The 21,067-nt window shown below is 42.9% G+C and overlaps 1 pseudogene; it reads right to left on the minus strand.

Moving 5' to 3' along the window:
* LOC149311288 (uncharacterized) overlaps nt 1-21,067 on the minus strand; it is a 50,689-nt pseudogene that overhangs the window by 22,788 nt on the left and 6,834 nt on the right.

Consider the following 21,067-nt stretch of genomic DNA (forward strand, 5'->3'; position numbering starts at 1 on the left):
GGGGTTTTGTTCCAGAACCTCCCCCTGCCCTATGGATACCAAAATCCATGGATGGTCAAGTTCCATTAAATACGGTGGTGTAATGAAATGGTGCCCCTTGTATAAAAAGGCTAAATCAGAGTTTGCTTTTTTGAATTTATATCTTTTTTGGAATATTTTCAAGTCATGGATGGTTGATCCATGGATAAACAACCCATGCACTTTTTTGACAGCAAGCCTAGGCAAGCACAGTGAATCTTAACTGAATTCCCTGTCAGTCAGAGCTGAAGTCATAGGTGAGATGGACTTACATATGGTCTGAGTCAGTGAAAGGCAACTCCTTACGACTTGAATTCACTTGGGAAGTTATGAATGGATAACCTAGAGTTACACAAATGTGACTGGTTCATATCCATGATTCCTCATAGTCACTAGTTTAGGGAATACATAGGGATCATGAAAGTTCATTGCAAGTGATGTGGACCTGTTTTCTGTCAGTCAGGGAGCAGCTGACTGGTGTTTCACACCCGCTTCCCAAGAGATCTGCACTGTGCATGGGAATTGCACCAGAGCTCCAGCTTCTGACCATTCCACTGGAGATCGCTCATGGGAGAAAGTGAGAACATCAATCAGCTGCTTCTTGATTGACAGGGAAACACACCCTTGTTGCTGACAGAGGCTGATGCCTAGTAAGAGAATTGGGTGGGTGCGGGAAACACTATGCTATGTAACTAGGGTGGTTTCGCATTTGTAACTGCCTAAGTAAATTCTGACCAACATTCCTATGTCTTCACACATAAATGGGGAAAAAGTGTTTTTTTCCCCTCAGCTCAAAGCTGTAGAGTTTTTAAAATTTTTATTTTGGTTGGTCCAGAGTGATTTTGCATGTTTTCAAGACTGATTTTTAAATGCATTTTTCTGCATACACAAAATTGAAAACTGTCATATGTTTCTCTTGTTGCATGGACTATTAAATGGTAGAAGTGTTGGACAGGTGGTCTGCATATTTTTGGATCAATCTGCCTGTCTTTTTGTTACATTTTCTGTAACCATTTCCAGGCTTAGCTACACAAAGGCAAAAAATGCAAATTGTGTCTAGAGACTGTGGAAATTGTGTAAAATAGAGCAGATACAGAAATCATTTTCTGCCTTGCCCTCATATTGGAGGGAAGAAATCATCTAAACTTTGAAAATCCCCAAGAGCTGGTCTTGCCTGTCTTAACCAAAATTTCACCAGTTATGAGATTTTGTTTTTACATCATAACCATAGTTCTGGTTCAGCATATAGAGAATTATACTGTTAGTTCAGTTAAGTAAGCTTCAGTTGAGATGTCAGATCTGTCCAGGGCAACACATGCTTTGATTACATCCTGTTTGGATTACTGTTAACGCACTACATGTGGAGCTGCTGTTGGCAACCATTTGGAAACTGCAGCAGATCCAAAATGGTGTGGCCAGAGTGTTGACTGGGGCTAGTTACAGGGGACATACCCTTCCCCTGTTGGAACAGATTGACTGGCTCATTTCTGTGCAGATTCTAAGTGCTGGTTATGACCTTAAACCTTATACGGCTTTGGGCCAGATTATCTTAAAGACCACACCTCACAATGTGAGCCTGCTTGCATTTTAAAATCATCAGAGGAAGGCTTTCTTTCAATCCCACCACCATCACAGGGAACACATGCAAGAGCTTTTTTGGTGGCTGTTCCCAGACTATTGGAAGCTAGGTTGGTCCCCCTCTGCTCTCTTTCTGACAGCAAGCAAAGGCCTTTCTATTTACTCAAGTCTTTGAATGTTGACTGTCTGATGCCCAAGGTCTTTGAAATGGAGCGTGTTGCATTTTTATCATTTTAATGGTCTTTTAGACTGATTTAAATGAATGTTTAGTATGATTGTTTTTTTTAAAAAAAAACAGTGTATTTTAAACATTTGTATTATACATTATTTTAACTGGATTTTTTTTTACTTTTTTTTGTAAATTGTCTTGGATGCCATATTGGGAGAAAGGTGGAGTTTAAAATAAATTTAAAGAAATAAATGAATTTACTTGGGAAGACTTATTGCTTATTTATTTATATAGAGTATTTATACCCCACTCTTCAGCCACAAAGGCTCTCAGAGTGACTTACAAATGGTTAATTAGACAGTTCCTTGCCCTCTAGCTTACAATCTAGAAAGATATGACACAAAAAGAGAAGGAAATGGCAGTGGCCAAGGGGATCAGGTCTCCCAATTCTTCTCTCCCTCTGAGGCCCGGACCATGGCTGATGGACTCGAGGGAGGACTCTGCCTCTTAATCCAGGCCAGACCCGATGGAACTGGGCCTGTCTCTCTCCCTTCAAGACTGGATGGTATCAAATGGATTGGAGGGAAGGTGCTGCTTCTTTGTCACTGATAGCATGAGTTGTTTTTGGCCCTGAAAAGCTGGCTGAGTCTATGCAAAATAATAATCAGACATAAGCTTTCAGACTGCTGTGTACTTTCTACAATAGAATCCATTGCATCCCAAAATCCACAATTCTCTACACCACCACCCCCCCTGAAAGGAGGCTCTGAGGACCATTCATACTATATAATTATAGCTCTTTAACTGCCATGGCTTCACCCTATGGAATCCTGGAATTTCCAGCTTAGAGATTCAGAATTCTCAGTCAGAGAGCTCAAGAGCCACAGCAAACTACAATCCCCAAGATTCCATAGGATGAAACCATGGAAGTTAAAATGAGATCAAATTGCTATACCTATGTAGTGTAGGTGCACCGTTAATCTCTGAGTGAAACACATAGGATGACACCAAAGAGACAGAAAAGGCTAAGAATGACACATTGTCTGGTTTAAAAGCTGACCTGATATGATCAGATAGGATCTGCTGGAACAAAAGTACAAAGTGGTTTTGGACCAACTGAACTTTACTAGTGGTCTTCATTATCAGCATTATGAACAACACACAGCAGTGGTCTCCTATGTGTTAGGCAATGCCTCAAAGGCACTCCCACTACAATAAACTCCCATCTTTACCTCTGAAATTATGTTTATTCTTCAGAACTGCAGATGAAATAAATTACACGGCCTATCCATTTGCATATTTTATAGTAAAAACAAACAAACCATTCCTCAGGAATGTTCCAATCATGGACAAAACCTTGGAGAATACCACAAATGTAAATAAGGACTTTTGGTGTTCTCTACAGTGTTTTTATCCAAATACAATACTTATATGGAAATGTCACTTTGAGCTAACTGAAAGAAAAGAACAGCTTACATGATCTATGAGTTTGGCACTAAGAGAGTTTATTCATCTTGCTTTGTATTCAATCTATGGATGTTTTTGTTTTGTTTTCAAATTAGAGTTCTCTGCTGGAATGAAAGGTTTGCTTTCTATTGTTGATAAAACACTATGCATGTTCACACACCTAACACACTACACACTGGCAGTAACAGCAAATGCAAAAGAATGGATGCAGGCAAGAGTATCCTTGAGAATATTCGTAGAATGGAAAAAGTGATATAAGGTAGTGCTACTCATAAGGTAGTGGCTAAGGGGTGGTACTGGCTCACAAGCCACCAGCTGTTATCCTGTGGTAAGTTTCTAGGAAAGAACGAAACAATTATAGGCAATGGACACACATATGGTACTGGTTACTGGCCAGGAAGGGAGGGAAATGCAAGCCACCCCATATCTGATGGCCTAAGAAACATTATATAAAGGAGGATTCATTTAACGACACTTCAAGAACAAGGTATATTATACAGTGATGAGGCATGGTTCCCATCTCAATGTAGTGTTGAATCTGCTTGCAGCATATAGTTTAAAGGAATTTAGGAACTATACCACCTTATTGATATGAAAGTCACAATTCCAAAAACAGGCTCAAACCCTTGAGAACTCCTTAAAGTTCACTTTTCCTCTTCTCTTCCACAGATCTGATATATGTGCATTGGGCTCCTCTGTCCAAAGCAAGATCCCATGCCAATTATGTTTCTAGCAAATGCACTGGGATGACACAGCTAGCTGGCACAAACCAACCCACCAGAAATGCTGTTAAGCCAGTTCTGGAACAGCCAACCCCCTTCCTGGATTCCCTTAAGAATGTGGTAATGCAGGCAGACCCTGAATCAACCATGGAGGGCACTTATACACAACCAAATAATACAACTGATCAAGAGAAGAGAAGCCATCCAAGAGAAGTACAGACACATCAGATGCTTACCATTCACAAGAAAGACCTCTTTATTGATTGCAGCAAAGATTTTATAACTTCAGATCAGTATGAGTTCACGGGAATCAGTCTCATGGGAATCAGTCTCACGTGGGCTAAAGCAGGTTGACTGACAATTACTCAGGCTGCATCCACACTCTGGTGGATGGATGATCTAGTACCACAGCAAACAAACAAATTCCCAGAATTTCATAGCACTGAGCCAGTTAAAGTGGTATCAAACTGGATTATTTCTCCTGTGTGGATACTGCCTGATATACAAGCAATGTTCTTGTCAGCAGAAAAAGTAAAGGTCTGCAAACCCTTCTATGCACAGATAAGACGAGAGTAGCTAGCAGTTTTCATGTCAGTGGGGTAAAAATCCATTACAATGAGAAGTCAAAGGCTTTCATGGCTGACATTCTTGGTTTTTATGGGTTTTTTTGGGCTATGTGACCATGTTCCATTACAGAGTTTAGTCTGACCAAGATAAGCTCAGCACCTTGTGCAGCTTCTTTAATGTTCCAACTAAAATCTGGAACAGATTCACCAGCACACTGGGGTGGGAGACACTAGCAGTCACTGCAGAGAAGTGTTTTGAATAACAGTGAAAGGACAAGTGAATAAACAACAACCAACATTAAATGTCCATAACAAGATGTTTGCAATGTTATGGTGTATTTCTTTGTTCATTTGGTGGAAAAAAATTTTGCAATAGAATTTACGTCAGCAGTAAGACCACTGAGAAAATATGTGTGAATAAACAACTCTCCCTGCACTTTAGATGTTTACACTATTTCTCTCACAACAGTAAAAACCACTCAGGTATAATCTACAGCCAAGATCCTGTATCAGAGGCTATGAAGTTTAACTCTACAAAGATTGAGCTACATTGCTGACATGATACATAATCATAATAGTGAATTGTGACGATACACACCAAGGCATCATGCTAGATGTCTCTTTGTGCAATGGGGACTCCCATGGGAACGCTGTGCACCAATTCCAGTAACTGCATTGCTGCTTCCATCCTGATCAATGCAAATGTTGCACAATGACACAATTACAATTTCATGTTATCATATGTCCATTCCTGATGACATACATTCCCAAAAGGATGCCTGCCTATTGTTTTTCATTCCATAGAGTGAACTTAGCCAGGGCAAGGTTGAGGTTTTATAATTCTTTTCAAAGTTTGAACTGGGGGTGTATATTTTAAGGCTAGAAATTACTAAAGTAAGCACACCTAAAGTTTGCAAGAACTGAAAGGGGAAATCAGACAAGTCTCACAGTTTACATAGGGTTTCAGTTGAAAACAGAAGTATGCCCCAGTCAGTCCAATGTCCATTTGTGGAAAAAAGGGGTCCTGAGCTCAGTCCAAAGTCAAGAAGAAAATTTTCAGAAAGATTAGTCTGAATTACATGCTGAAGGTCAAAGATCCACAGAGACAGACATATCAGACGAGGCTGTCAGGAAGTGTTGGAGCTGTTTGTCTGCAATAGTAGAATGGCCTTGGCTAAGCTAATTTATTTGTTGTTAACTGCTGCCAAGTTGATTTGGACTTATGCTGACCCTATGAATGAGATGCCTCCAAGTCACCCTATCGTCACCCACCCTGCTCAGATCTTGCAGATTCAGGGCCCATGACTTCCTTAATTGAATCTGGAATGTGAACTTCTTTTACTACTGAGCTTTACTTTGCCAACCATCATTGCCTTTTGTAGTGAGTCATATCTTCTCGTGATATATTCAAATTACAACAGTCTCAGTTTAGTAATCATGGCTTCTAGGGAGAGTTCAGATTTGATTTGCTCTAAGACCCATTTATTAGTCTTTTTAGTTGTAGTCCACAGTATTTTCTCCAGCATCATATCAGGAATGGGTTAATTTTTGTCCTATCAGCTTCCACAACCATACATAGAAATGGGAAATATGACCAACCAAACTTTAGTATACAATTATTTATCTTTACACTTTGGATCTTGTCATGTTCCTTCATAGCTGCCCTTTCGAATCTTCTGATTTCTTGATGGCAGTCTCCATTCTGATTAATGATCGAATCATGGTATGGAAAAGTTTGAACTATTTCAATATCTTCATCAAGTGCTTTAAATTATATAAATCATCTGTGGCTATCTGTGGTCCAACTGTAAACCTGTCTTTACACTTTCTTCCTTGACTTTCTTCAGTAATTGTTCCACATCTTTGCTATTTTCTGATAGTATTATGGTGTCATCTACATATCTTACATTATTGATGTTTCTTTCTTCAGTTTTCATGCCTCCTTCCTCCAAGCTTAATTCTGCATTATATATGATGCATTCAGCAATAAATCAGACAAGTTAACCTCATTAGCTAATCATCTGCATTTTAAGTGGAGCAGGATGTTTTCTGACCTTTTGTTCCTGGAATTTTAATTAATGATATTCTATGGAGTGAAGTGCTTCTCGATGCTTCTGAAAAGCAAGTGCTGCTTGGGGTGCATTGGGCTCTCCTTTTATCAGTCCTGTGACAGGACTGCCAGTTTTCTCTGACTCTGAAAGGGGTCTGCTATCTTGGCGCTCCTTTTCCCCTTCTTTGCCTGAAGAAGCATTCTTTAGGTAGGACATGAGTAGTTTCTTTCAATCTTGGACTAAGCCCCAGAGATTTCCTGCACCAACACAGAAGCCACCAACTCCTAAGTTTCCAACTCCAGAGGCTCCAGTATAATTATGGACCATCTTCCTTTGTCTGGACATCATTTCAGTGATTTGAAGCAATCGTGCTAAAACAGCATTCCTCACTGAAATCAACAAAGAAGTTGTTTTGTCCAGTCCTCCACTTATACAAAATACAGGGGGCCCTCGGTATCCACAGGGGATCCATTCCAGATCACCCTGCAGATACCAAAATCCGTGGATGATCAAGTCCCATTGTCCTCAATGGTGGCGTGGCCACACACCCATGCCAGCATTGGAGACAATGAGACTTCGCTATCCCATCTTCCTCCCCAAAGCCCGCCTTGCCACTCTTACCATGGCAGGGGGCTGCATTTTTCCCCTCCCCTCCTCCTCCCCTGACTCTTCCTCCTCTTCCCACTGCCATAGCCACCAAGAAGCTATGTCCTCCTCTTTCCTCCTCCTCATGGCCATTCTCTCCTCCTCCTCCTCCTTGCTCCTCTTTCTCTCATTGCCATGGCTTTCTCTCCTCCTTGCTTCTGCTCTTCTGCTCTTCTCTCTCCTCTTCCTCACTCCTCTTTTCCCCCAGCTGCCACCATGGCCATTCTCTCCTCCTCTTCCTCCTTGCTTCTCTTTCCCTCCCAGCCAGCACCATAGCTGTTCACTCCTCCTCTTCCTTCTCCTCCTCCTAGCTCCTCTTCCTCCCCTGGCCACTGTGCCAGCCATTCTTCTCTCCTCCTCCTCTTCCTCCTTGCTCTACTTCCTCCTTGTTCCTCTTCCTCCTCTGAAGGATGTTGGAGTCCTCTGAGGGTGGATTGTAATATGAAAATCTAGATTAGTACACAGAGGAATCATCTGCTCCATGATAACAGTAACCATACAAGTAAAAGAAGTACCAAAGGTTAGCACATGGGAAATTAGTTTAAAGGTGTGGGGTAGTAGCCAGTAGGGATCTAGTCAAAGAAGTAAACTAGAATGAAAAATTGAATACCTACTATAAATTATGCCTGGCTGCCACAAGATATTTGTCTCATTTGGATTTTCTACTTCCTAACAACACTGGATACACAAGTTCTGACCAAGACTAACTGCTAAAGAAAGGACTTAGAAAAGATATAGAGCACAAGTTATTAAAACACTTTCAGATCTGCAAGGTTAAGTGACAAGGTTAAGAGCCTAATTTCTACATTGTTTTTATATCTAGGGAACTCTTAGGCGTTCCTTAATGATGGGATTAAATATGGTTTCCAGCTACAAACAGTTACTTGCCTTTCCCTATAGATTTGTCTCTATACTTTACGCTTATCGCACAAACAGAGAGGAAATAACTTTCTAGGTCTTTGTGAGTCTCTTCAAACTCACCCACTTTGGGGAAATCATATTTTCTTGCAGGAAATGAGCCATGACCAATCACACAAAACGTGAGAAAATCCCTTGATAGGTGACCTTTGCCACATGTAAAAGAAGCTGTTCAGTGGCTGAGGTTTCATGGATTTGCAGGCATGAAAATCAGATTTTCTGGCCACCAATGCTGTTCAGTAAATAAATAATCCATCATTGTGTCAAACAGTAGAAACATGGAGATGCTGCCATTGCTGGCTGAATAGAGGCATTTAGCTTGTCACTTCAGCAGGTAGTTCACATGTCTGCTCCAACAGATGCAATAATATATTTTCTCTCCAAACCCCTTGGATAGTAATGATATTCTTTTGTGATAGGAATGGCATAATATTTTTAAATCAGAATAAATAGAAACACACATATATTACAGTGTCCAGAATCATGCATTTCGTTGCATGTACACTGATGGCATGAAAAGAAACTAAAAAAAAATCACACCACAATTGTTCTATAGAATTAATTCAGAATGTGTTAGATTCAGGTCCCTTCAAAGAGACTGCAAGAAGAATAGTGTGTGTGTGTGTGTGTGTGTGTGTGTGTGTGTGTGTGTGCTCAATGCTTTAATGAAACTTGAATTCTATGAAGATTTATTTGTAAGTACGTCCCATTTATTTCAGGAATATAAAACCCCTGCTAGAGCAAATAAAAGGTCCATCAAGTCCAGAATTCTGTTTTCGACAACAACTGGAAATGCTTGAGGGTTTTGCTCTATCTGCATTTCAAAGTGAATTGATCTGATTTGCATTTCCTGGACTAATATGCAGATCAGAACAATACAGGCTAGTTATTCTTCATTTTATTCATGTTTCTCCAAATGTTGTGATATAGTTCCGTGCTCAAAATGTACCAAAATGCATAGAACAATGTGTACTTTACTAAGTAAAGTACTTTCAAATATGTACAAAATTCTATATCTATGTTGAAATCATTGCAAACAACAAGTTTTCAAGATGAAACATGTAAAATGTATTTTAGGGTAAAATGTACACAACAAAGTGTAGCCTGTCAAAAATACACTGGAATGTAATGCAAAAACCTGTGTGGTTTTGGTGTTTTTTTTTTTTTTTTTTTTTTTTTTTTTTGGGTTAAAATAGTTATATTCATACATTGTTGAGGAAATAGAATGAAACATATTATAGAATCATGGAATCATAGAATCATAGAGTTGGAAGAGACCACAAGGGCCATCCAGTCCAACCCCCTGCCATGCAGGAACTCTCCTTTAAGATCCGCTCCTTTTTGGGGCTGAAAAAAGCTGTCCCTTTAGAAAAACAGCTCTGGGAAAGTGGCATCTATACACAATGCCCCCAAGCAGGACAGAAGCTGAATGGCATGTAAATGCCTGTCAGGCTTTGACCCCACTTAGGGTCATGGCACATATAAACACTATGAACCCAAGCCAGCCCCAAGCAGACTCAAACGGGCTGTCTGTACCGCCCCTAAGATTCACATGTTCCAGAATCCCACATCCATTATGGTCACTGGGGGATTCTGAAAGCTGTAGTCTGAAAAAGTATGTTTCCCAAGATCTGAAGAAAAGTTTTATTTCAATAAATGGGGCCCAAAGGGACCACAACTCACTGACACCAATGCAACCTCCCAATCCTGCTTGTGAAAAACAAAACTTGGCACGTTTCCCATTGCACATGCCCATGTTTCACTTTTGAGTGCTTATAATAGCATTTTTTCTGTGGCTGGGAATCTGAAGACAATGGCCCCATACAGACAGGCCAAAATAAAGTCCTAAGGACTGGAGCGCAGCTTTGGTGCAGCTTCCGGATTCTTAGGACACACACATCATTTAAACAGCATACCTCCAAAATGACCCGAAGCAGCTTTATTTTGGCCTGTCCGTATGGGGCCAATATTTCCATGTGTAGTCACAAAGTGTACTTTATAGATGTATGTGTTGTGTGCCATTCAGGGTCCTTTTGACCTCATTTCCTTAGCATGGGTCAAAATAGAATAATATTATGTGTTGCTTTGCACAAATATCTACCAAAGCTCTTAATTTATGGTTATTCAACTGTTACAACATCACACAGTTCAGGAGACAGAACTGAGTCCCATGAAACTGAGTTAGGGGCACCTATTCTTTAGACATACATAAATGTTGGTAATACACTCATCCCTCCATATTTACAGCTTTGATATCTGCTGATTTGATTGTCCATGGATTTGATTAATATGTTATCTCTAGGAATATCTAGGTCCTCCAGTACAACTCTATGGCCAGCTTTAACTAAAAGTTGCACTGAAAGACCTAGAGATTCCTAGAGAAAATACTCTGCTAAGCATTTGTAGCTCTTGCAGTGCAGTTCTGCAGTTAATGTCTGTCGGATGTTGACCACAGAGTTGCATTGGAGGACCTACAGATCCTGGAGAGGTGTCCTCTCAGGTAAAAACATGGTGTTTTTGTTATTTGTGGTTTTTCCATATTCATGGGGGTCTTGTGCCCCTAACCCTAGCAAATATGGAGGGACAAGTGTATATATTTTTGAGAGGACACTGGATTTGCAGAGGAATCCTAGAATTAAATCAAAGTGCACAAAGGTGAAAACATACCAGGATTCCCAATGCCCTGTTAGGGCCTTACCAGTAGTGAAGAAGGGGACTGGCAGTTTTTACTCTTCTCTCCATGTCTCTCTTTTAATCATTTTTAAGAATTATCATTGTTTACAATGGAAGAGAACTAATTTAAACCAGTGATAAACTTAAATGTTCCCTTACATTGATGACATGTTCAAATGCAAGGAGGTCTTTGGATCCTCTGAATTAGAGCCTCCCTTTCTTCCTCCATGGTATGTCCCTGATTCTTCTTCTTTACCTCTTCTCCTATCTCAGTTCCAATGTCAGGAAATGAGGGCACCAGATCTTTCTAAAATGTGAGGTGTGGAAGAACAAGGCACATATACTTCCAAGGTCACCACTCAGTCTGCTGGATTGAAGGAGGATTTCTGATCTATTCTATGAAGTGTAAGATATTGTCCAAAAACTACATTTTAATGACCCATTACAGAGTCTCCTTGGGGTTTTTTTTGGCTGCGGCCACGCTGCAGAATTAATGCAGTTTGAAATAGTGTCAAAGTTGGAAGAGACCATAAGGGCCATCCAGTCCAACCCCCTGCCATGCAGGAAATCCCAATCAAAGCATACCCGACAAATGGCCACCCAGCCTCTGTTTAATGACCTCCAAAGAAGGAGATTCCACTACACTCCAAGAGAGTTTGTTCCACTGTCGGACAGCCCTTACTGTCGGGAAGTTCCTCCTAATGTTGAGGTGGAATCTCTTGCATGCATTGCTCCAGGTCCTGTTCTCTGGAGCAGCAGAAAACAAGCTTGATCCCTCCTCAATATGACATCCTTTCAAATATTTAAACAGGGCTATCATATCACCTCTTAACCTTCTCTTCTCCAGGCTAAACATCCCCAGCTCCTTAAGTGGTTCCTCATAGGACATGGTTTCCAGACCCTTCACCATTTTAGTCACCCTCTTTTGGACAGGCTCCAGTTTCTCAATGTCCTTTTTGAATTGTGTCCAGAACTGGACATAGTATTCCAGGTGGGGCCTGACCAGAGCAGAATAGAGTGGAACTATTACTTCCCTTGATCTAGACACTATACTTTTATTGATGCAGCCTAAAATTGCATTGGCCTTTTTAGCTGCCGCATCACACTGTTGACTCATGTTCAACTTATAGTCTACTTGGACTCCTAGATCCCTTTCACATGTTGTCTCCTTAAGCCAGGTTTCCCCCATCCTATATCTGTGCATTTCATTTTTCCGCCCTAAGTGCAGTACCTTACATTTCTCCGTGTTGAATTTCATTTTGTTGGCTTTGGCCCAGCTTTCTAGTCTATTCAGGTCATTTTGAATTTTGATCCTGTCCTCTGGAGTATTACCTATTCCTCCTAATTTGGTGTCATCTGAAAACCTGATGAGTATGCCCCCAAATCTGTCATCCAAGTCATTGATAGAGATATTGAATAGCACTGGGCCCAGGACAGAGCCCTGTGGGACTCCACTGGTCACTTCTCTCCAGGATGGAAAGGAGCCATTGTTGAGCAGCCTTTGGGTTCGGCCGGTCAACCAATTACAAATCCATGTAACAGTTACCTTGTCTAGCCCACATTTTACAAGCTTGTTTGCAAGAATGTCATGGGGAACCCTGTCAAAGGCCTTACTGAAATTAAGATATACTATATCCACAGCATTCCCTTCATCTACCAAGCTGGTAATTTTATCAAAGAAAGAGATCAGATTTGTCTGGCATGACTTGTTTCTCTGAAACCCATGTTGACTTTTTGTGATTATGGAATTGCCATCTAGATGTTCACAGACTCTCTGTTTAATGATCTGCTCCAGAATCTTTCCTGGTATTGATGTCAGACTAACTGGACAATAATTGTTGGGATCCTCTTTTTTCCCCTTTTTGAAGATGGAGACAACGTTTGCCCTCCTCCAGTCTGCTGGGACTTCTGTTCTCCAGGAGTTCTCAAAGATAATTGCCAATGGCTCCAATATTACATTTGCCAGTTCCCTTAATACCCTTGGATGTAGTTCATCTGGTCCTGGAGATGTAGGCGGGTTATAGACCGCCGCTTTGCGGCGGTCTCCCACCGGCGCCATTTGCTCCGTGAGGGAGCCGCAGCAGCCACACCGTGCGGCTCCCGAACAGAGCAAAAAAAAGCTCCATTTTGGAGCTTCTTTTTGCGGCACCTCTATGACGTCGCGAGGCGCCTGGGGCGGACTCGCAACGTCATAGATGCCGCACGACATCCGGACGCACAGCGTCCGATATGTAAAGATGGCGGCGCCCGTATGAACAGGGTGCCGCCATCTTGTATGTATTCTATACGTACTAGGGTTAGGAGGGGGCGGAAGCACCGCCCCTTCCTAACCCTAGTACGTATAGAATACGTACTAAATGGCAGTGTGTAACCCACCGTAAATTCATTTAGATTAACAAGATATTTCTGTGCTATCTCTTTACTTATTCTGTGCTGAAATTCCCCTATTCTGTCCTCTACTCCATTATCCTGAGGTTGAGCATCCTTTTCTATTTCTGAGAAGACCAAGGCAAAGAAGGTGTTGAGTAAGTCTGCCTTTTCTCTGTCTTCTGTTAGCATTTTTCCATCTTCTCCATGCAGTGGCCCTACCATTTCCTTAATAATAATAATAATAATAATAATATTTATTTGTATACCGCCCTCTGGCAAACCAATCCGGGCGGTTAACAACAGTAAAATATAAAATATGACAATTAAAAACCCTTTATCCCTCCCCCCCTTAAGACAGTATTAAATAGTATAACATATTAAAAACACAATATCAAGCATAAAAACAGCAATTAAAACTAAAAACCCTGATATCCCTCTGTTGATCCTCAACCATCACTAAGATGGGGCCACGGGAGGAATGAGGGGAATCAGGGAACCTGGGAACCTGGGCTGGGATGGTTAATCTGGAAAGGCCTGCCGGAAGAGATCCGTCTTCACCGCTTTTTTAAAGCTGTCTAATGATGTTATCTGACGGATCTCATCTGGCAGGTCGTTCCAGAGTTTGGGGGCGACAGCAGAGAATACCCTCTGGGAGGTCGCTGCAAGCCTAGATTTTAGAGGCTGCAGTAAGTTCCTCCCAGAGCACCGGAGAGCGCGGGGAGGATTGTACGGGAGGAGGCGGTCCCTAAGATAGCTTGGACCCAAGCCATTTAGGGCTTTAAAGGTGATAACCAACACCTTGTACTGGGCCCGGAAGCTGATAGGCAGCCAGTGGAGGGACCTCAAAACCGGAGTAATGTGGTCCCTCCTAGATGTACCTGACACAAGCCTGGCTGCCATGTTTTGAACCAGCTGTAATTTCCGAGTCAAGCACAGGGGTAGCCCCATGTAGAGTGCATTACAGAAGTCAAGGCGTGAGGTTACCAGCGTGTGCACAACAGTCTCGAGATCCCTTACTTCCAGAAAAGGGCGCAGCTGGCGTATCAGCCGAAGCTGATAACAGGCACTCCTGACCGTCGCATTTACCTGATTTGTCATCAGGAGCGACGAGTCAAGGAGCACCCCTAGACTGCGAACACAGTCGCTGGAGGAGAGTGTGACCCCATCCAGGACTGGAGGTTGCAACCCAATTCTTGGTTTCGGGGCCGCTACCATGAGCACCTCCGTCTTGTCTGGATTCAGTTTCAATCTGTTTTTCCTCATCCAGCCCATTACCGCCTGAAGACATTCATTGAGAGAAGAGATGCCATCGGAATTCGAGGCCAACGAACGAGATACGGAGAAATAGATTTGGGTGTCATCAGCGTACTGATAACACCCAGCACCATAACTCCGTATTATCTCACCCAGAGGCTTCATATAGATGTTAAATAACATCGGGGACAAAATAGCCCCCTGAGGAACCCCACAAGTGAGGTACCTCTTACTGGAGCTACAGTCCCCGAGTAGCACCCTCTGAGACCTGCCCGAGAGGAAGGACCGGAACCACTGCAAAGCAGTGCCCCCGATACCTAACCCCTTCAGGCGGTCCAAGAGGATGCCGTGATCTATAGTATCAAAAGCCGCTGAGAGGTCTAAGAGCACCAACAGGGTCACACTCCCCCTGTCAATGCTCAGACGCAGATCGTCGGTCAAGGCAACCATGGCAGTCTCAACCCCAAAGCCTGTCCTAAAGCCAGGTTGAAATGGGTCTAGATAATCGGCTTCATCCAAGACAGCTTGGAGCTGAAGGGCAACCGCCCTCTCGATCACCTTGCTCAAAAATGGCAGCAATGACACCGGCCTATAATTCTTCATATCCAGGGGGTCCAGGGAAGGTTTTTTCAGGAGCGGCCTAACCGCCGCTTCCTTTAAACAAGATGGAACATGTCCTTCCCTGAAGGATGCACCGATGATATCTGTGAGGAATCTCATCAATGCATCCCCCCCCTGGACGGCCAGCCATGATGGGCAAGGGTCAAGAGGGCAAGTTGTCTTCCTCATCTTACCAAGCAGCTTGTCCACGTCATCAGTACTCACAGATTGGAGCTGATCCAGTATGACTACATCGGCGGAGTCACTGGACGCCTCGCCTGTCGACTCTGTTTCAACGGTGGCATCTAAGTCGGCTCTTATCTGAGAGATTTTGTCTGCAAAGAAGTTGTTAAACGCGTCACAGCAGGCCGTCGTCGGGTTAAGTAAGGGATTTGGCACAGGGGTCACCTGCGTCATTTCCCTCACCACCTTAAACAGCTCTGCTGGGCGAGACTCTGCAGACGCAATACGTGCAGAGGAGAAGGCTCTCTTCGCTGCACGTATTGCCTCCCGATAGGAACGAAGAAAGTTCCTATGGCGAGTTCTGTCAGATAAGAGTCGAGTCTTCCGCCACCTGCGCTCTAGCCGTCGTCCAAACCGCTTCATCTTCCTCAGCTCTGGTGTGAACCAGGGCCTCCGATTTGGGGCGGGATGGCAAGGGCGCTTGGGAGCGATCGTGTCGATAGCCCTGGTAAGATCGGTGTTCCGGGTATTGACCAGAGCATCGACCGGATCACCGGCATTCCCAACCATTAAACCCTCTAAGGCTGTCTGGAATCCAATGGGCTCCATCAGCCTTTGAGGGCGGACCATTCTAATGGGTCCACCACCCCCGGTGGGGCAGATATTGGCTCTAAGTTTCGTCTTGACCAGGAAATGATCCGTCCATGACAATGCGGAGGTACTTACCACCTCCGCCCACGGATATTCCTGTTCCATACTGAAGACCGCATCGAGTGTATGACCTGCACAATGTGTGGGCCCTTTGACCAATTGGGATAGGCCCATGTTTGTCATGGTCTCCATGAACTCCCGAGCCGCACCTGTTAAACTGGTCTTGAGCGGAATGTTAAAGTCCCCCAAAACAAAAAGTCTGGGGGTCTCCAACAGCAGCTCAGAGACCAGCTGTGTCAGCTCAGTCAGGGAGTCTGCCAGACAACGGGGTGGCCGGTAGACTAGCAAAATCCCCAAACTATCCCTGGTCTTCAGGCTAAGGTACATACACTCGAAATGGACTGTGTTCCGGACAAGTATCCTGGCCAAGGTCAGACGGTTCTTATAGACTAGAGCCACTCCGCCCCCCCCCCCGCCCACTTCCCCTCACCTGCTCACTGACAGTGTACCCAGCTGGGAGGGCCTGCGCCCGTATAGCAGTGCTATCCTCTCCCAGCCAGGTCTCTGTGAAGCAAGCCAGGTCGGCATCTTCATCCAGGAGGAGGTCCTGGATGATATGGGTCTTGTTTTTTACCGACCTGACATTGCAAAGGAGCAGAGTGAGGTTCTGTGGAATGGTTGGTCTGCTCTCCAAGACATCCTGAGAAACAGAGCAAACTGAAGACGGGATAGCTTTCAGACAGCGATCCCGTCTTCTTTTGTAACATCTGTTCCCTCTATCCCAACCATACCTCCCATTCCCCAGCACAACTCCAATGGCCGCCCCTGCCACATTCCCGGCCTCAGGTGAGATGGTGAGAGGTCAAACCCCACTGAATTGGGAGGGTGGTGGTGTTCCCTGGGCCCTCAAGGGAACCCACTGCGTCCACAACTCTCCCTCCGCCACAACCGCCGAGCTCTGCTTGAGGAGTCCCAATGGTGTGGGGAAGCTTGCTGCTGCTGCTGCTGCTGCTGCTGCTGCTGCTGCTGCTGCTGCTGCTGCTGCTGCTGGCTTCAGGCCTCTGGCTTCAGGGCTGGAGTGGTGTTCCTGAAGGAGTGTTTGGGGAGGGTATAAATATCTCACCCAAGCCACGCCCCCTTTCCTCAGCTGCTGTTGCCTCTGCCTTTGCCTTGCCTCTGCTTAAGTCCCAATGGTGTGGGGAAGCTTGCTGCTGCTGCTGCTGCTGCTGCTGCTGCTGCTGGCTCTGGCTTCAGGCTTCTGGCTTCAGGGCTGGAGTGGTGTTCTTCTTTTTCCTTTTGCTGCGGACATATCCAAAAATGCCCTTTTTTATTCTTTTAAGCCTCTCTAGCAAGCCTGAGTTCAATCTGCGCTTTAGCTTTTCTGACTTTACCCCTACACATGCCTGCTATTTCTTTGAATTCCTTTTTTGTGATTTCCCCCCTTTTCCATTTCTTATACATGTTCCATTTAAAACTTAGCTCAGTTGAAAGTCATCCATCCTGGTTTCTTGAGACACCTCCCATTTTTCTTTCTCACTGGAACTGTTTGAAATTGTGCCTTCAGTATCTCCCTTTGTTTTGAGAAACTCCCATCCATCCTGAACTCCCTTCTCTTTTAGTATTTCTGACCACGGGATCACCCTCAATACTTCTCTAAGTTTATGTCTTTAACTGTCATGGCTCAATCCTAAGAAAACCTGGGATTTGTAGTTTGTAGCTCCAGAGCACTGACAGAGAAGGCTAAATATCTCATAAAATACAGACCTCAAAATTCCATAGCACTGAGCCATGACTGTTAAGGCGGTTTCAAATGGCAGTAATTCTGAAGTGTAGATGCAACCTATCTTTGCATTTTAAAAAAGAACAGCTTTTTATTTGTGTTTTTATGTAAGTCTACACACTATATTGCTTGTAATCTTGTTTTCAGATTTATCTATTTTTGTAGGAACACTATTTTCAAAGGTGTCATTTGTCTTAAAAAGGAAATGTTTTGAGAGAGAGAAAACCAGCTCAACTGCCGCTGTGTTCCACACATAAAAATAGTGGCTAACATGTCGGAAATTTACATCAACCCCATATGAATTAATAAAACACTGACATATTATTCATGTAACAAAATATTTAACATTATTGACACTACCAGTGCAACAAACAGCATAAAGAGTAGAAAAGCTATAGTCTAAAGATATGATTGGAAGAAGGCAAATGTCTATTTTGGAACGTGGCAATTCAATGAAAATAAGGGGACTAACTGACATAAGTGGTTTGAGAGATTCACTGCTACTAAAGAGAAAGAAAGGAAAAGGGAATCTGTGGGATATTCAAGACTTACCCATTAATTTTGGTACCAACTTTCACAGACTACAGCCTATTTCTTACCATTGTCTGTAATCCATGAAAGCATAAAGTTAAATAAACCAATTAGTCTTAAAAGTGCCATGAGACTAATTTCCACCTCTCCTTTTTATTGAAACAAACACCACTATCTCTTGGAAAATTTCTACAGAAGACAGTCTTTACAAGGAGGAAAAAGAAAGTCAGTGGGGTTTATGTCCATGTAAGCATTAATAAGATTTGCTGTAAGATACTGGATAATTCATAAAAAATGGTACAATAGTAAAGCTGTTCTTATTTGATTTCACAACACTATTTTTTAAATCGCATTGTATCTAATCTACAATGCATCTACAAAGCATTTTAGCCAAGATAGGTTTTGAAATTATCTATCTGCTTCTTGGAAGTCAATAATAATATTAATAATAATAATAATGTATTATTTCTATTTCCCGCCTCTCCCTACAGATTGAGGCAGGATCACAACAAAATCACATACTATTATACAAATATCAAACATTAAAATTCTCTTAAAATAACCCTCCTATAACACAATAATACAGTATAATACAATACAATATAAAACAGTACACTTGCCAAACCAGAATTAGGATTCAGGTTCATCTCTTACACAGTCAGGCATAGAGAGAAAGATAAGCATATTGATCAAGTCGGCTCTGGTGGGAAAGCCCGCTGGAAGAGATCCGTCTTAATGGCTTTTTAAAAAGCGTCTAAGGTGGTAACAGGACGGATATCCTCCAGCAGGTCATTCCAGAGCTCTGGAGCAATCGAGGTGAAAGATCTTTGAGAAACTGATGTTAGTCTAGTTTTCTGTATCTGTAATAGAGACTTCCCAGACGTTCTGAGAGTGTGGGGCAGACTATATGGAGAGAGGCATTCGTGCAGGTAACCTGGGCCCAAGCTATGCAGGGCTTTAAAGGAACCAACACCTTGTACTGTGCCCAGAAGCTAATTGGCAGCCAGTGAAGATTTTTTAGTACATGTGTTATATGGTCAGTCCTAGAAGTACCAGCGACCAATCTGGATGCCATATTTTGAATTAATTGAAGCTTCCAAACTTGGCACAAGGGTAGCCCCATGTAGAGCGTGTTGCAGAAGTCAAGATGAGAGGTTACTAGAGCATGTACCAATGCTTCAAGGTCCCCTCGGTCCAGGTAGGGTTGCAGCTGATGAAGCAACCAAAGTTGATAACAATAATAATATATAATAAAGATTTATTTATAGCCCGTCCAATCACGAAGAATCCGGGCGGGTTACAACAATAAAATACATCAATTAAAATAGAGTTAAAAATCAAACCCTAGACCTACTGCCCCCCTATACCCAGTACTAAAACAGAATTAAACAATAGTGGTATAAAAACATTAAAAGCATTTAAAGCATTTTAAAAAAGGCAGAAACATAGGCGGGGAAGAATAGACAAATGAGGGGACAATATCTCTATATCTGGGGAGGGTAACTAAGTTGGAAAGGCTTGCCGGAAGAAATCCGTCTTGAGTGCTTTCTTAAAAGCTGTCCAAGTGGAAATGTGACGAATCTCCTCCAGCAGGTCATTCCATAGTTTAGGAGCAGTAGTAGAGAAGGCCCTCTGGGAAACTGATGTTAACCTAGATTTTTTTGGCTGTAGTAGATTCCTTCCAGAGGACCTTAGTGTACAGGGCGGATTCATCCCTGCAGTTATCATCTCAAGTGGATGCGATGGCCAAGAGTGCTTGGTATCAGCTTCAGCTGATACGCCAACTGCGTCCCTGTCTGGAATGAAAGGACCTTGAAACAATTGTACATGCACTGGTAACCTCTCGCTTAGATTTCTGCAATGCGCTCTACATGGAGCTACCTTTGTACCAGGTTCGGAAACTTCAATTAGTCCAAAATGCTGCAGCCAGATTGGTCGCCAGAACTTCAAGGTCAGACCATATAACACCTGTTTTAAAATCTCTCCACTGGCTGCCAATTAGCTTCCGGGCTCAATACAAAGTGTTGGTTATTACCTATAAAGCCCTATATGCCTTGGGCCCGAGTTACTTGAGGGAACGCCTCTCCCTACACAATCCGCCTTGCACTCTCAGAACATCAGGGAAGTACATACTTGAGTACCCCAAGGTGAGACTGGAAACAACTCACCAAAGAACGTTTTCAGCGGTAGCTCCGAAATATTGGAACAAACTTCCAGAAGAGATTCGACTTAGTCCCACGTTGCATGTGTTTAAGAAACTCCTGAAAACTCATCTCTTCCGTTTAGCATACCCTCCTGACTCTTCTTAAAGAAAATTATCCCCTCACAGAAGTTACCTTAGATGTCTGGCCTGTGATTAAGATATTTAAGATCATTTATATGATGTTTTTAACAGTTGTTTTATTCTTTGTACTTGTGATATATTTGATATGATGTGAACCACTTTGATCATGCTGGAAAAGCGGTATATAAATAAAGCTTATTATTATTATTATTATTATTATTATTATTATTATTAAGGCGTTCCTTCAAGTACTCTGGGCCCAAGCCATGTAGGGCTTTAAAGGTGATCACCAACACCTTGTCCTTTGCCCGGAAACTAATAGGCAGCCAGTGCAGGGACTTCAAGACCGGTGTTATATGGTCATTCCTAGAAGTTCCCGTGATCGCCTCCACCTGTGATGTCAGCTGGAGAGATGAATCCAGAAGTACTCCCAGGCTTCGAACACAGTCCTTTAGGGGAAGTGTGACTCCATCCAGGATTGGTTGATGGAACTCCTTCCCCGGACTGGGATTCCCTATCTCAAGTACCTCCGTTTTCCCTGGATTCAACTTGAGTTTGTTTTCCCTCATCCAGTCCATTACCAACGCAAGACAGCCATTCAGAGGAG

The sequence above is a fragment of the Sceloporus occidentalis genome, unplaced genomic scaffold (assembly GCF_023333645.1).
Source record: "Sceloporus occidentalis isolate IW3139 unplaced genomic scaffold, rSceOcc1.0.p SCAF_6, whole genome shotgun sequence".
NCBI classification, from domain to species: Eukaryota; Metazoa; Chordata; class Lepidosauria; order Squamata; family Phrynosomatidae; genus Sceloporus; species Sceloporus occidentalis.